The 14,902-nt window shown below is 38.0% G+C and overlaps 1 protein-coding gene across 1 annotated transcript in view; it reads right to left on the reverse strand.

Moving 5' to 3' along the window:
• The window catches only part of USP34 (ubiquitin specific peptidase 34), a 255,697-nt gene that overhangs the window by 240,302 nt on the left and 493 nt on the right, over nucleotides 1-14,902 (reverse strand). The gene's annotated exons all lie outside the window — the stretch shown is intronic.

The following is a 14,902-nucleotide window of genomic DNA, read 5'->3' on the forward strand; positions in this document are numbered from 1 at the left end:
AAAAAAAAAAAAAGACCATGGAGAAAAAAGAACCTCAGAGCTGGAAGATAAGGTGTTTGAGTTAAGCCAAGTAGTTAGAAGAGGCAGAAAAAAAATCTACCACATCCTAGAATACAAATCAAACATTCTTCTTGTCAGCCCATGGTATGTACTCCAAAATCCACCACATCCTAAAATACAAATCAAACCCAGCAAAATTAAAAGAACAGAAATTATACCTTGTATATTATCAAACTCCAACAAAAACATTCATCCCCACATAAACACTTGGAAACTAAACAACCTTATGCTGAATGATAGTTGGGTTCAGGAAGAGATAAAAGAGGAAATCATTAAATTCCTCAAACATAACAATGAAGATACAAGTTACCAAAACCTATGGGATATAGCAAAAGCAGTCTTAAGAGGGAAATGTATCACATTAAATGACTACATTGAAAAAAAACAGAAACAGAGCACAACAACAAATAAACAAATAGGACTTAATTAAACTGAAAAGCTTCTGTACAGCTAAGGAAACAAGCACCAAAGCAAACAACCTTCATAAGGGGAACAGATATTTGCATATTCTGATTCAAACAAAAGCTGGATAACCAGGATCTACAGAGAACTCAAAGTAATCAACAAAAAAAGACCCAACAAACTCATATATCACTGGGCAAGGACATGAATAGAACCTTCTCTAAAGAAGACAAATGGCTAACATATGAAAAAATTCTCATTGTCTCTAATCATCAGAGAAATGCAAATCAAAACTACCCGGAGATATAGCCTAACCCCAGTGAGAATGGCCCACATCACTAAGTCTCAAAGCTGCAGATGCTGACATGGATGTGGACAGAAGGGAACACTTTTACACTGCTGGTAGGATGACAAACTAATACAACTTTTTTGGAAGGAAGTATGGAGAGTCCTCAAAGAACTCAAATTAGACCTCCCATTTGATCCTGCAGTACCATTACTAGGCACCTACCCAGAAGAAAAGAAATCCTTTTATCGTAAGAACATTTGCACTAGACTGTTTCTCTCAGCTCAATTTACAATCGCCAAAATGTGGAAACAGCTTTAATGTCCACCAACCCAGGAATGGATTAACAAGCTGTGGTTTATGTATAAAAAGGAATACTATTTAGCCACTAAAAAAGATGGAGACTTCATATCTTTTGTATTAACCTGAATGGAGGTGGAACACATCCTACTTAACAAAGCAACACAAGAATAAAGAAGCAAGAATCAAATGTACTCAATTCTAATATGAAGGCAGTAGACAAGGTAACAGAAGTGGGGGAGGTAGGGAAATGAACAAGTGGGGAGAGGGGAAGAGGGAAGAGGTTGAGGGTCTTCCCCTTTCCAAGAGTGTATGGCATACCTCTTGGGGGCAGGACACAACTATAAGAAGGATTTTATCTAACAAATGTAATCAGTGTAACCTAATTCTACGTACCCTCAATGAATCTCAAACAATAAATTTAAAAAACACACAGGAAACACTAGATATGTCATATTCAAAAGACAAATAGACAGCCATTAAATTCTATTCTCAGATACAAAGCGATATGAGATGCTGGGAGTGGTGGCTCACACCTGGCACCCCGGCATTTGGGGAAGTTGAGGAAGGAGGATCACTTGAGCCCAGGAATTTGGGGTTACAGTGAGCTATGATCATTTCGCTGAACACCAACATGGGTAACAGAGTGAGACTTTTTTTTTGAGAGAGGGTTTTCAAGCTTATTTACAAATCAACCATAGTCCCCCCCCCATCCTCAGTTTTACTTTCTGTGGTTTTATTAACCTACAGTCAACCATGGTCCAAAACAATTCATAAATTTTAAATTATATGCTGTTCTGAGGAGTGTGATGAAATTTTGTACTGCCCCACGTGAGAATCATTCTTTTGTCTGGTATATCTACACCATGTATGCTGCCCACCCATTAGTCACTTAGTAGCTATACTGATTATCAAATCAATTGCCTCAATACTGCAGTGCTTTTGTTCAAATAACCATTATTTTACTTAAAAATGGTCCAAAAGCACAAGAATAGTAATACTGACAATTCAGATATGCCAAGGAGAAGCTTTATGTGAAAAGGTGAAAGCTCTCAAAATAGTCAGAAAAAATATATATTGTATATAGGGTCCATTACTATCTGCAGTTTCAGATCTTAGAACGAATGTATCCCCCATGGATAACAGGAGACTGCTCTATATGCTTTCCTTCTCAAAAAAATAATCCTACATAGAACTCTAATTTATAAAATAAGGTTTTTGTTTCGTTCTTTCTTTCCTGTTTTAAAGAGAGGGTCTCACTCTGTCACCCAAGTTGGAGTGCAGTGGCAAGGTCACAGATTGCTATAAACTGGAACTTCTGGACTCAAGTGATACTCCCCTCAGCCTCCTAAGAAGCTGGGACTAGAGCCACACACCATCACATCCCCAACTAATTTTTTTTTTTTTAACTTTTTTGCAGAGACAGGGGTCTTTCTGTGTTGCCCAGGCTGGGTTTGAACACCTGGCCTCAGGTGATCCTCCCGCCTCAGCCTCCCAAATTGCTGAGATTTCAGGCATGAGCCACTACACCTGGCCAAGCTTTTAATTTTGACACAAAGAAGGTTTCTAGTCTTCCTCACTCTCTTGAAATAGGGACAATCTCATCTTAAGAAACAGTTTGTAAACCATGATCATTAGTGAAAACCTTAAAGAGGAAAGAAAGATAAAATCCCATGGCACGCCACCAGTCACTTCCCTCCAGGTTTTTTTTATTTCACTTTTCTCCACAGGATAGCATCAGATTCTGTCAAGCACCCTGATATAATAAAAATGTCATAACTACAGTGCCTATTCCATGTTTTGCCACACTGGTTCAATGAGATGGGTATTACTTAAATTACTTACTAGTTCCATAATGACCCTTTATTAAACTTTTATTCTTTCCTAAGTTATTTAATAGTGGCAAATTTTTCTTAAAGTTCTCAAAATGAGGGAAGAATAAACCAACTTTAAACAATATTTGCCAATTTCTGGAGGAAGCTTCCCTATCATACATGACAATAAGCTCTATCACCTTCATTGGATATAACCTGCCCAAAGTGAGAGATTTTAGAACACTACTTGCAATCCCTCTTTATATCCTCACCCATGTGGAGATTAGATTCCTTAATATATGATTTATCTTGTTAGTTTAGGAACTCCTCTTTCAAAGGAAAAAGAAAACAAAATACCATTCAGAATGAAACAACATTCTGCTGACCCCATTCTATACCAAGCAGTGGGTCTATTGTCTCTTTATAGTCATGCACTATACAACTGTTTCTGTCAATGACAGACTACATATTATGATGGTGGTCCCATAAGATTCTAAGATAGTATCTTGGCTTGGTGCCTATGGCTCAAGTGGCTAAGGTGCCAGCCACATACATCTAAGGTGGCAGGTTCGAATCCAGCCCAGGCCCGCCAAACAACAATAACGGCTGCAACCAAAAAATAGCCGGGCATTGTGGCAGGCGCCTGTGGTCCCAGCTACTTGGGAGGCGGAGGCAGGAGACTCGCTTGAGCCCAGGAGTTGTAGGTTGCTGTGAGCTGTGATTCCAGAGCACTCTACCCTGGGTGACAGCTTGAGGCTCTGTCTCAAAAAAGAAAAAGCTGTCCCCCTGGGTAGAGTGCTGAGCCTATTGTACTTTTTCTATGTTTACATACTATTCCTCTACCACTGCGTTGTAACTACCTATGGTATTTAGCTTAGTAACATGTTGTACAGGTTTACAGCCTGTGAGGAAGAAACTATCCAGAGTGTCTAACCTATGGCTTGCAGGCCACATGCTGATTATTTGAGGACTATAGTGTTTTCTCTGGTGTCAGATATGGCAAAAAGTATGCATGGAGCTTTTGTTTTTTCCTCATCAGCCTTTATCAGTGTTTGTGCATTTGATGTGTGGCCCAAGGCAACCCTTATTCTTCCAATTTTCAGCAGACATGAAGAAAGGCTGGGCACCCCTGGTATGCAAAACAGCCTGGGTTATAAGCTATACCACCTATGTTTGTGTAAGGATCTTCACACAAGGATGACATCACCCAACAATGCTTTTCTCAGAAGATATCCTAATTGTTGAGCAACACATAACTATCTTCTTACTTTGAAAGTCCTATTTTGTCCTAAGCATTTTTCTTGTTTCAGTTTATTCTTTTAGTAGGAGCCTCAGTGCTCCCACTTCTCACTCCTCTACATTTCTAGTTAATGAGCTTGTCTCAACAGTCAGTATACAGTTAATGACATCAACGTTAACAGAGTTAGTACTTGCCAGGGCAATCTGATAAATTAAAGCCTTGAAACAGAAGACCTGAAACTATGAGAAAGAATACTACAAGAAAACCTGGGAAAACTCTGTTGGACACTGGTCTAACCAACGAATTCATGATAAAGATTTTAAAAACACAGGCAACAAAAACAAAATAGATGAATACAACCTAACTAAAAGCTTCTGTACAACAAAAGAAATAATCAATAGAGCAAACAACCTCCAAAATAGGAGAAAATACTTGCAACATCATTAGTACAGTCTCTACAGAAACCAGTTTGGAGATTTCTCAAAAAACTAAAAATGGAACTACCATACAATCTAGCAATCTCACTACTGGGTATTTAGAAAAGAAATCAATATATAAAAAAGATACCTGCACTCACATTTACTGCTGCACTATTTACAGTAGCAAAGATGTGGATCAACTTAAGTGCCTATCAACAAAAAACTGGATATCAAAAACGTGGTATGATATATACACGCCATGGAATACTATAGAGCTATGAAAAAGAATGAAATCCTTTTGCAGCACCATAGATGGAACCAAAGGCCATTATCTTAAGTGAGACAACTCAGACATAGAAAGAAATACTGCATGTTCTTTCTCCCCTACCAGTGAGAGCTAAATAATATGCACATGGAAGAAGACCGAGGTATAATGGACAATGGAGAAGCAGAAGAGTGATGGGGTGGAAGGACAGTAAATGATGGGAAGGGGCTATCTCGATACAATATGCTTTCCACCAGTGATGGATCAACACAGGAGGCCCTAACTCGTCAGTATAGCCAAGCTGTGCTTTGTATTCCATGTATGTATGTACAAATAACAAACAAATAAATAAAAAGATAAAAAAAAAAAAAACCAGAGAAAATGGGAGCCAGGCACAGTGACTCATGCCTAAAATCCCAGCACTTTGGGAAGCTGAAAGAGAAGATTGGTTGAGGCCAAGGGTTCAAGCCTGGGCAACACAAAACCTGTCTCCACAGAATAAAAAAATGTTTAAAAATTAGCCAGATGTGGTGGTACATGCCTATAGTTCCAGCTACTCAGGAGGCTGAGACAGGAGGATACCTTGAACAAGTCTGAAATTACAGTGACCTCACCACTGCACTCCAGCCTAGGTGACAGAGCAAGACCCCCCAATCTCTCTCACAAGACAGGGAAACAGAAAAAGGAAATGGAGAAAACATATGAAAATAAAAATTAAGTTACTAGCATAAAAAGTACCTCCCTGGCTTGTCTTATAGATCTTATGTTTTTCAATCAAGCCATTGACCTAGAAGTAAAAAACAATTTTAAGACTTGCATTGGGAGGCTTGGCGCCTATAGCTCAACCGGCTAAGGCGCCAGCCACGTACACCTAAGGTGGAGGGTTCGAATCCCCAGCCCAGACCCGCCAAACAACAACGACGGCTGTAACCAAAAAATAGCCGGGCGTTGTGGCGGGCGCCTGTGGTCCCAGCTACTTGGGAGGCGGAGGCAGGAGACTCGCTTGAGCCCAGGAGTTGGAGGTTGCTGTGAGCTGTAATGCCACGGCACTCTACCCAGGGGGACAGCTTGAGGCTCTGTCTCAAAAAAAAAAAAAAAAAGACTTACATTGGGAAGCCAAGGTGGGAGGATCACTTGAGGCTAAGTGTCTGTGACCATTCTAAAGAACACAGTAAGACCTAGAGTCTACAAAAAAAGTAAAAATATTAGCTTAGTGTCCACATCTATAGTCCCAGTTTCTCAGGAAGCTGACACGCAAGGACTGTCCAAGCCCAGGACTTTGACACAACCATACTCTAGCCCAGGCAATAAAGCAAGACCCTGCCTTAACCCCCACCAAAACAAACAAACAACAACAAAAAAAACCACTAAAACCTCTATGCTAATGCTCTGATGATTTGAGGACATGTAAAGGTTTGTATTTTTTAGTCAGACATCATTAATTTTTAAACTTTACCTTATTGCCAGATTTCCTTTCAGACATGCTATATGAGCTACTCAGCAATATGACTTCAAAGACTTTAATCATGGTGATAATCATAAAACTTTAACCCAAATGTCCCCCAACATAGATCTGTTAAGTTATGGTATGAACAAACAATGGTGAACTATATTGAAGCAAAGCTATTAACAATTATAATGCATGTTCATGATGGCATGGAAAGATGCCTATATCTTATTAATAAAAATATAGAGTAAAGCAAAATCATTATTTACAGAAAACAATGTGTAGGAGAAAAGAGAAACAAATGCCTGAATAGATGTTTTACCAAAACATGATTTCTTTAGCATGTAGAAATAGCAAACTTCTAATTTTCTTACCATTTTGCTGCTTGACTTTTTTCTAAAAACAAAAAAGGCAGATACCTTTTTTTAGAACGAGAAACAGCATTCTTTGGAAAAAACTAATCACCCTGCTAGAGAGGTCAATGATAGGGGTTCTTAAGTTTTTCCTGTCACTAAACACTACAGATGACACCTGCCCAACACATTCCTTACAATCAAGATTATAAGGAAGTACTCATAGCCAAAAATTACACCAAACCGTCAATAAAAGAGAGCTCATTAAGAGGCAAATTCAAAATTAAAACTCTTTTGGCTGCACTAATTCAAATGGTATGTATGGGGAACAGCTCAAAAAGAACACCAGCCTAAGTAATAGAAAGCCACTGTGTTCTCTTCCATCTCCTTAGAGCTTGGAGAGAAGTATAAAATTAACAACTGTTAATCACATTAAAAGGAAAAAGTCCAATTATTTTCTTCGCATATAAAGCCCAAAATAAAAGTAACTTAAGCAAATTACATCCTCACCCAAATCTCACCCTCTATGTGGAAATAACTATTTTTTGCCCTTTTACATTGCCTACTTAGTAATTTAGATCATAATTAGCTAGAGTGGACATTTTTCAGCATATACATACTGGTTTATGACTAAGGTGATAAAAACCAATGTACATGATATAATCTGCAGCTGCAGCACATTTCATCTCAACACGCTCATTTCTAAGCACTATAATCAACAGGCCCAAGAACAGTGATTTACATAGGCAATCACATTCTCCAGTGACACAAATTTCTATTAAAAATAAAATATTTACTAAGTACCTACTATCTAAAAGATGCTATATTAGGACCTAGAAAAGCAAGAATAAAACATGGCTTTTCAGGATCTCACCATCTAGCAGAGGAAGTTAATATTCATTTTTTTTTTAATGGGGAGGGATTACATAAGAAGATATTCTAACTAAAAGCAGGCTAGGCACCTATGGCTCAAGCAGCTAAGGCACCAGCTACATATACCTGAGCTGGCAGATTCAAATCCAGCCCAGGCACATCAGAAACAATGATGGCTGCAACCAAAAAATAGCTGGGCATTGTGGCAGGTACTTATAGTCCCAGCTTCTTGGGAGGCTCAGGCAGGAGAATAACTTGAGCCTAGGAGTTGGAGGTTGCTGTGAGCTGTGATGCCACAACACTCTACCCAGGGTGACAGCCTGAGGCTGTCTCAAAAAAAGAAAAGAGTATATGCAGAGCCACTAGGGATGGTAGCTCAGGCCTGTAATCCACTGCTCTGAGAAGCTGAGGAAGGCTTGAGCCCAAGAAGGTTACAGTGAGCTGTTCCACTGTACTACAACCTGGACAACAAAGCAAGCCCCTGTCTCTTTTAAAAAAAAAAAAAAAAAGAAAGAAAAGAAAAGCTATAGCATTTGAAGAGAGGTTGAAAGAATTTTGGGAAAGTGTCACAAAAAAAGTGACAAGTGGGTATTGGAAGATAAGTTTGGGCCCACGTGACCCATGATATATACACCAGGCTAAACAGTTAGTACTTTATTTTTCAGGCAATATAAAATTTTGTTGACAATGTAATCAAGTAGCAAGGTAACATGTTAATCATACACTGTGTTTTAGACAGACAACTGTGAAGAAGCTGTGTAATAGTTTTAAAAAATTTTACACTTCTAACTGAAAACACTAAAAGGGCAAACAGAAAATCAGGAAAAAAAAATGTAAAGAATATAACAAAAAGTTGATACACTTCATAAGTGAACAGCTCTTACAGTAACACAAAACATTAAAACCTGAAATATGGAAAAGGAACGACTGATTAAATAGGAATCACAAATAGCCAATAAAAACATGAATAACTAAACTTACTGGTAATCAGTTATTACATCTTTTGCCAAAATTACTTTTCTTTTTTTTTTTTTTAAACGATGGGGCTTTGTTATATTGCTCAGACTAGCCTTGAATTCCTGGGCTCAAGTGATTCCTCCTGCCTCAGTCTCCTGAATAGCTAAGATTACAGGCATGTGTCACCAAGCCAGCAAAAATAACATTTTTTAAAGGATAATATTTAGCTAAGGTAAGAATCTCTAAGTTATACAGACAGGACAAAGAGAATGGAAATCCTTTCCGGAAAAACAGACAATATGAAAAGACTGAAAACTTTTTTTATTTTTTTGACTAGTAAACACACAACATCTATCTCAAAGAACCAGGGACATAATAAAAAGATTTATGAATAAGGATGTTCATCTGCAGCATTATTCCTAATATATGATAGAAATGGCAACACACAATAGGAAAATATTAAATTTTATATCAAATGGAACATTATATAAAAACATGTTTTCAAAAAAGTTAACAAAGGAAATGATCAAGCATAATGTTAGATGAACAAACTAGATAAACTACATAAATCTCAATTTTAAATGTGTACAAAAAAATGGAAAATATTTAAAAATACCAACAAAAGCCATCACAGGGTGGTTAGATTATGGATGATCTAAACTTGGATACTTTTCATTCATCTACAATGAGAATTCATAACCTTACAATCAATAGGAAAAAATGAAAATCAAAGATAAAGAAAAGTAGCACAGCCTATTAGGCTATGGTGTGTCACACACTTGGTCAAGACATTACTGTACAATTGTTTACTTCTCTTTCTGAAAATGCAAAAATTCTTAATAATGTCAATCTACATAATACCTAAAAAGCAGATATATAGATATTATCATTAAACACATAAAAAACATAAATAAATTTTATGGACATAGTGGTAAAGGTAGTTATCAATAGTTATTAGAGATAATACACCTACATGTTAATCTACTGTACTTCTATAGTGTTTTATGGATTATAATTTCATAAAATATTTAGTTGAAATTCTGAATGTTATCTTTGAAAGCTGGTTTCTCAAATGTTAACTGGTTTAAGTCAAAGGATATACACTTAGCAAAATTAATTAACAGTAACAAGACATAGTTTTGGACTTAGGTATTGCAGTAAACTCAAATTTTCCAATTTTAAGAATCCATTCAAATTTTAGATTAAATGTTCACAAAAAGTTGTATTATTAATGATTTAATACCTATATGCTTATAATATCTAAGAAACCCTAGAAATATGTAGTTTATTATAGGACTCATTGCTGAGTAACCTAATATTATTAGAAAAGAGTCTCGCTCGACTACATTTATCACTACTTTTGAATTCCTACTCCAACTACCACAAAATTATGTCTGAATTTTTAAAGATACATTAAAACCTGATAATTTTTTTACTTTGTCAACCCAACAGTATACTCGTAACAATTATCTTCCATTGAAATAGATCATAAAATTACACAGCATAGCATGACCATTAATATCATGGGCTTTTAGCCTGATCTGGAATTAAGTCCTGTTCAAATCCATGGAATATAGTCACATGACCCTAAGCAAGTCATGTAAACTCTCTATATCCTGGTTATGTCCTTTCTGAAAAGGCTGATAGAGTACCTACATCAAGAACTGATTAAATAATATGCATATAGAGTGCCTAAGAAAGTACCCAACATTTAATAGCTCAATGAAGTATTCTGCTGTAAAAATAAAACAGAATTATTCTGCAAATACTGATACCAGATTAGCTGAGTTCTACCTTAGAATTGATAAGCAGGAGGCAAGCAATCTTTGGAAAACTATCCTTTCTGAAGTTTAGTTTCTTCACTTTTAAAATTATAGGACATGTTCCTGCCTATCTCAAATTAATTATCCATTTTAGACAACTTTGTACATTATAACCCACTAAACACAGAGAATAAAATCTACAACACATAAATGGTTTTAAAGACTGATATACAAGGGCAGCGCCTGTGGTTCCAAGGAGTAGGGCACTGACCCAGTATGTCGGAGGTGGCAGGTTCAAACCCAGCCCTGGCCAAAAACTGCAAAAAAAAAGATTGATATACAGTTAAAGCCATTTCACTCCACTCTCAAAGAAATTTGCCTTACCAAGGCAAAGAATGACCTCAATTTACTAGTGAGCTTGCTATGATGATGGCCCAAAGCATAACTTTAAGCCTCCAACTTCTTAATCAACATCCAGAAATGCTTTGAGCTACATAACTATAAAAGCTGCTATTACACAAAGTCAAAGGAACAGCACAAAATTTATCCTAAACTGAATGAAGTGCCACAAACAGTAGCAATTTACTCACTATATCCAAGCTTTTTTTTTTTTTTCCAAGATACAAGAGTCTCACTCTGTTGCCCCAGGACAGAGTATCATGGCATCAGCAAGGCACTGTTCTGCCTCAGTCTCCCAAGTATCTGGGACTACAAGTGCCCACCACAACCCCTGGCTAATTATTCTATTTTTAATAGCAATAAGGTCTTGCTCTGGGCTCAGGCTAGTCTCCAACTTCTAAACTCAAGCAATGCTCCAACCTCAGCTTCCCATGATTGCTAGCATTACATTTGTGAGCTACCATGCTCAGCTACATTCAAGATTTTAAAATTTCTGATTAAAGCCAGAAGTGGTGGCTCACGCCTGTAATCCTAGCACTTTAGGCCAAGGTAAGTGGATTGCTTGAGCTCAGGAATTCAAGACCATCCTGATAAAGAGTGAGACTCCATCTCTACAAAAACAGAAAAACTAGTCAGGCATTGTGGTGGGTGCATGTAGTCCCAGCTCCTTGGGAAGTGAGGCAAGAACACTTGAGCCCAAGAGTTTGAGGTTGCTATAAGCTACTGACACCAGGGCACTTTACCCAAGGCGACAGAGTAAGATTCTGAATCAAAAATAAATGAATAAATTTCTAATTAAAAAAGCAGCATTAAAAAAAGGAAAATGGAAAGCCAGGCCTGGCAACTTACACCTGTAACCCCAGCAATTCAAAGACTGAGGTGGGGTAACAGCATGGGGCCAGGAGTACACCACCATTCTGGGTGACACAGCTAGACCCCCTTTGTAAAAAAAAAAAAAAAAAAATAGAAAGACTGGCCAGGCACAGTGGTTCACACCTGTAATCCTAGCACTTGGAAGGCCAAGGCAGGTGGACTGTTTGAGCTCACAGGTTCGAGACCAGGCTGAGCCAGAGCAAAACTTCATCTTGAAAAAAATAGGCAGAGTTGCAGCAGGCACCTGTAGTTCCAGCTACTTGGGAAGCTGAGGCAAGAGAATCGCTTAAGCCCAAGAGTTGGAGGTTGCTGTCAGCTGTGATGCCATAGCACTCTACCAAGGGCAACAAAATGATTCTGCCTTGGCTCGGCGCCTGTGGCTCAAGTGGCTAAGGTGCCAGCCACATACACCTAAGGTGGCAGGTTCAAATCCAGCCTAGGCCCGCCAAACAACAATGATGGCTGCAACCGAAAAAAAAATAGCCAGGCATTGTGGGGGGCGCCTGTGGTCCCAGCTACTTGGGAGGCTGAAGCAAGAGACTCGCTTGAGCCCAGGAGTTGGAGGTTGCTGTGAGTTATGCCACGGCACTCTACCCAGGGGGACAGCTTGAGGCTCTGTCTCAAAAAAAAAATGATTCGATCCCTAAAAAAAAAAAAAAAATCTCCTGCCTGGAATATTACACAGAAAATACAAACTCAAATATATCAGTGTTATTGGGATTGGTTATCCTAACAATAAAGTCAAATGTTATTTTTAAATATAGTTTGAAGTGGCAAGATGTCTGTCAAGACTGTATTTTAAAAAGATGGGGGGGGGGTATCATAATCATAGGTCCTTAACCTGTAGGTTAAACTGTGTGTCTGTACACCTGCGTATGTTTTGATGGTGAGAGTTTATAGTTTCAGAGTCTCAACAGGACTAGAGGTATAACTGGTAATATTAATACTCTCACCAAAAACTGATGACCAGAAGAAGCTGCTTATAACCTTTTGCTACCAATTTTTATTGTGTTAACTATATTATATTCTGCCAGATTTTAAAATAAACATTCCACATGAGATACTTACCTTATTAAATCTGTACAAATCTAACAAAGGCACACTATATGTATTACATCAACCCTTTCATTTAAAACTCAAAATTTTTAGCTTATACATTTTCTGTCACGTCCAGGCACACTTCTCTTTCATCAGTGTTTGCAAAATTTTACAAAAAATAGGAACTGCACTGAGAGAGATGAATTTTTGGAGCTTATTAGTTTAGAACTCAAATTCGGAATTTCTAGGCTGAGGATGAATAAATTTATGCTTATCTTTGTATAACTTACAGAGGGGGAAAAAGGACAATAGATAACTACTGCAAGTGAGATTACAAGAAACACATAAATCTACTTTGATTCAACAAGTTTTATCAAGCTCCAACAATCATACTCATTATCACGCTCCATCCATCATGGAGTCATGGATAAATATTCCTATAGTGACATACCCTCTGCTCTCAGGGGACTTAAGAGTCTTATGATTGGGATATAGGAACTACACAAAGGAAAAATGAAAATTTTAAAACTACAGAAAAAAAGCAACTCAGTAGTATGATATAAACTGTATATAAAACTGCTTAATTAAATAAAAAAGGAAGCAGCACTGTGAGATCAGTGTTTAAGAGACAAATTTTAAAACTGAGCCATAAAGGAAAGATTAAGAAACTATTTTTAGAGACCATTAGCTTATAAACAAATGGAAATCCTTATTTGTTCATTAAAACAGGTTTTTTAGAGCGTATGCAGAGTCAGATTTTGTGAACCTGGTTGAATTTACTTCAAACTAATAAAAGCTAAATTCCGTTTCAATTCTCCATATTGCTAACGCTCCATAAATCTATCACATTTTTTAGTGCTTCTAACCAAAGTTCAAGAGGTTTCCCAGGTAATCTTCAATAGGATCTTTCATTAAGATCAAGATGCCATCTCTTTTCAAAAGATAGTAAAGATTAAATTTAGTTCTTTAGATACTATGTTCTTTAGATACCAATCTTTAGGTTTTTAAAATCACCAACAAAATTAGTTTTCCCTAATATATATATTTACACTAGATAACAAACCTAATTATTTTGCAATTTGAGAACAAAGTCAATCACATAACTTACATATGCTCTACAAAATATAGTTTACTAAGCACTACAGACTTATGTTTATCGTATTATGAACCACTTGCACAGAAATAAAAGTATCTCAAAATACAAACAGTCTTAAAATTCTAGGAAAATTTAGAATGACACAAACATTGGAAAAGTACAGTTGAATACCTGCAAAAGCCTACTGTTACCTGTCAGGAAGGAAATAACAGACTTGAAAGTAAATTAGAACCCTTCTACATTTATTATTGCCTTTGGTCATTGAAGTGAAATTCAAACAAATAAAGTAAAATTCAAAAAAACAGGACAGTACATTTTATAAGTCCGCTGTTTTAATGAATTGTGTTAGGAATAGGTAGTTTGGAAGTCTGTGGAAAAATCACACACAGAATACAAATTCAAAACCCACACAAACTGTTACTAAACGAGCTTTTTTCTCAAGCATGGAGTTTTTGTAAATTGATCGTTTCATCTAATTCACCTCTTTCAACTAGGCCTTGGGGCCCAGAAGTAGTTGACTTGCAATATATCTTATTTCTTTAAGCTGAATTATCTTCCCACAGCGGGAATAAGATAAAAAAGAACAGCCAGAAAAGATCAGCGCACCCTCTCTAATAATAAAAAGTATAAGAACAAAACCTTTCATTCCAGGAGATAGGCCATGACTATCCCGGGATCCTATCTGTTGTACAGGGCTCTCCTTACAGAATTTACCATTACAACGACGCATAGTACACTAAGAGGTACTTAACAAATTTATTTTAAAAATAGATATGACGCTTCCAATTATCGCTATCATACTACATTTTCTGCAACTTAAGGTCTGGCAAAAGGATTTAATACACCCACATACCCCCAAGGGAGGGAAAAACCACCACCCTGTTCCTAAGGAGTTTAATGAAAATGAGCAGGTAAGAGAGGCCTCGGCAGCAGGCTGAAAATAAAAGAGGGCGGCCGGAGGATTTGGACTGCAGAGGAAAGCTTGGTCCTCCGACCCCACCTCTCTTCACCTTCCCAGCAGGACCAAGGAGGCGAAGAAGGCAAGGGGCTCATTTAGTGCCTTCGTTAATTGACACCTGTAATGAGGAAACTTTCCGAGAGCCTACAGCGCTCGTGCCGAGCCTGGCCAGAGACCCGCCGCGGCCGCCTCCCGGGCGCCCAGGTAACCGGGCTGGGCTGGGCCCGAGGCGCCGCGGCGGCCGCGCCACCACGCACCTTCCCGGGGCGCCAGGCCCGCACGCCGCCGGGCCTGGCCGTCGCCTCTCGCAGGTCGTGGCAGCCCGGGAAGCTCCGAGAGCGGTGCGGGGACCCCAAACC

The sequence above is a fragment of the Otolemur garnettii genome, unplaced genomic scaffold (assembly GCF_000181295.1).
Source record: "Otolemur garnettii isolate 467f Iridium unplaced genomic scaffold, OtoGar3 scaffold00024, whole genome shotgun sequence".
NCBI lineage: Eukaryota > Metazoa > Chordata > Mammalia > Primates > Galagidae > Otolemur > Otolemur garnettii.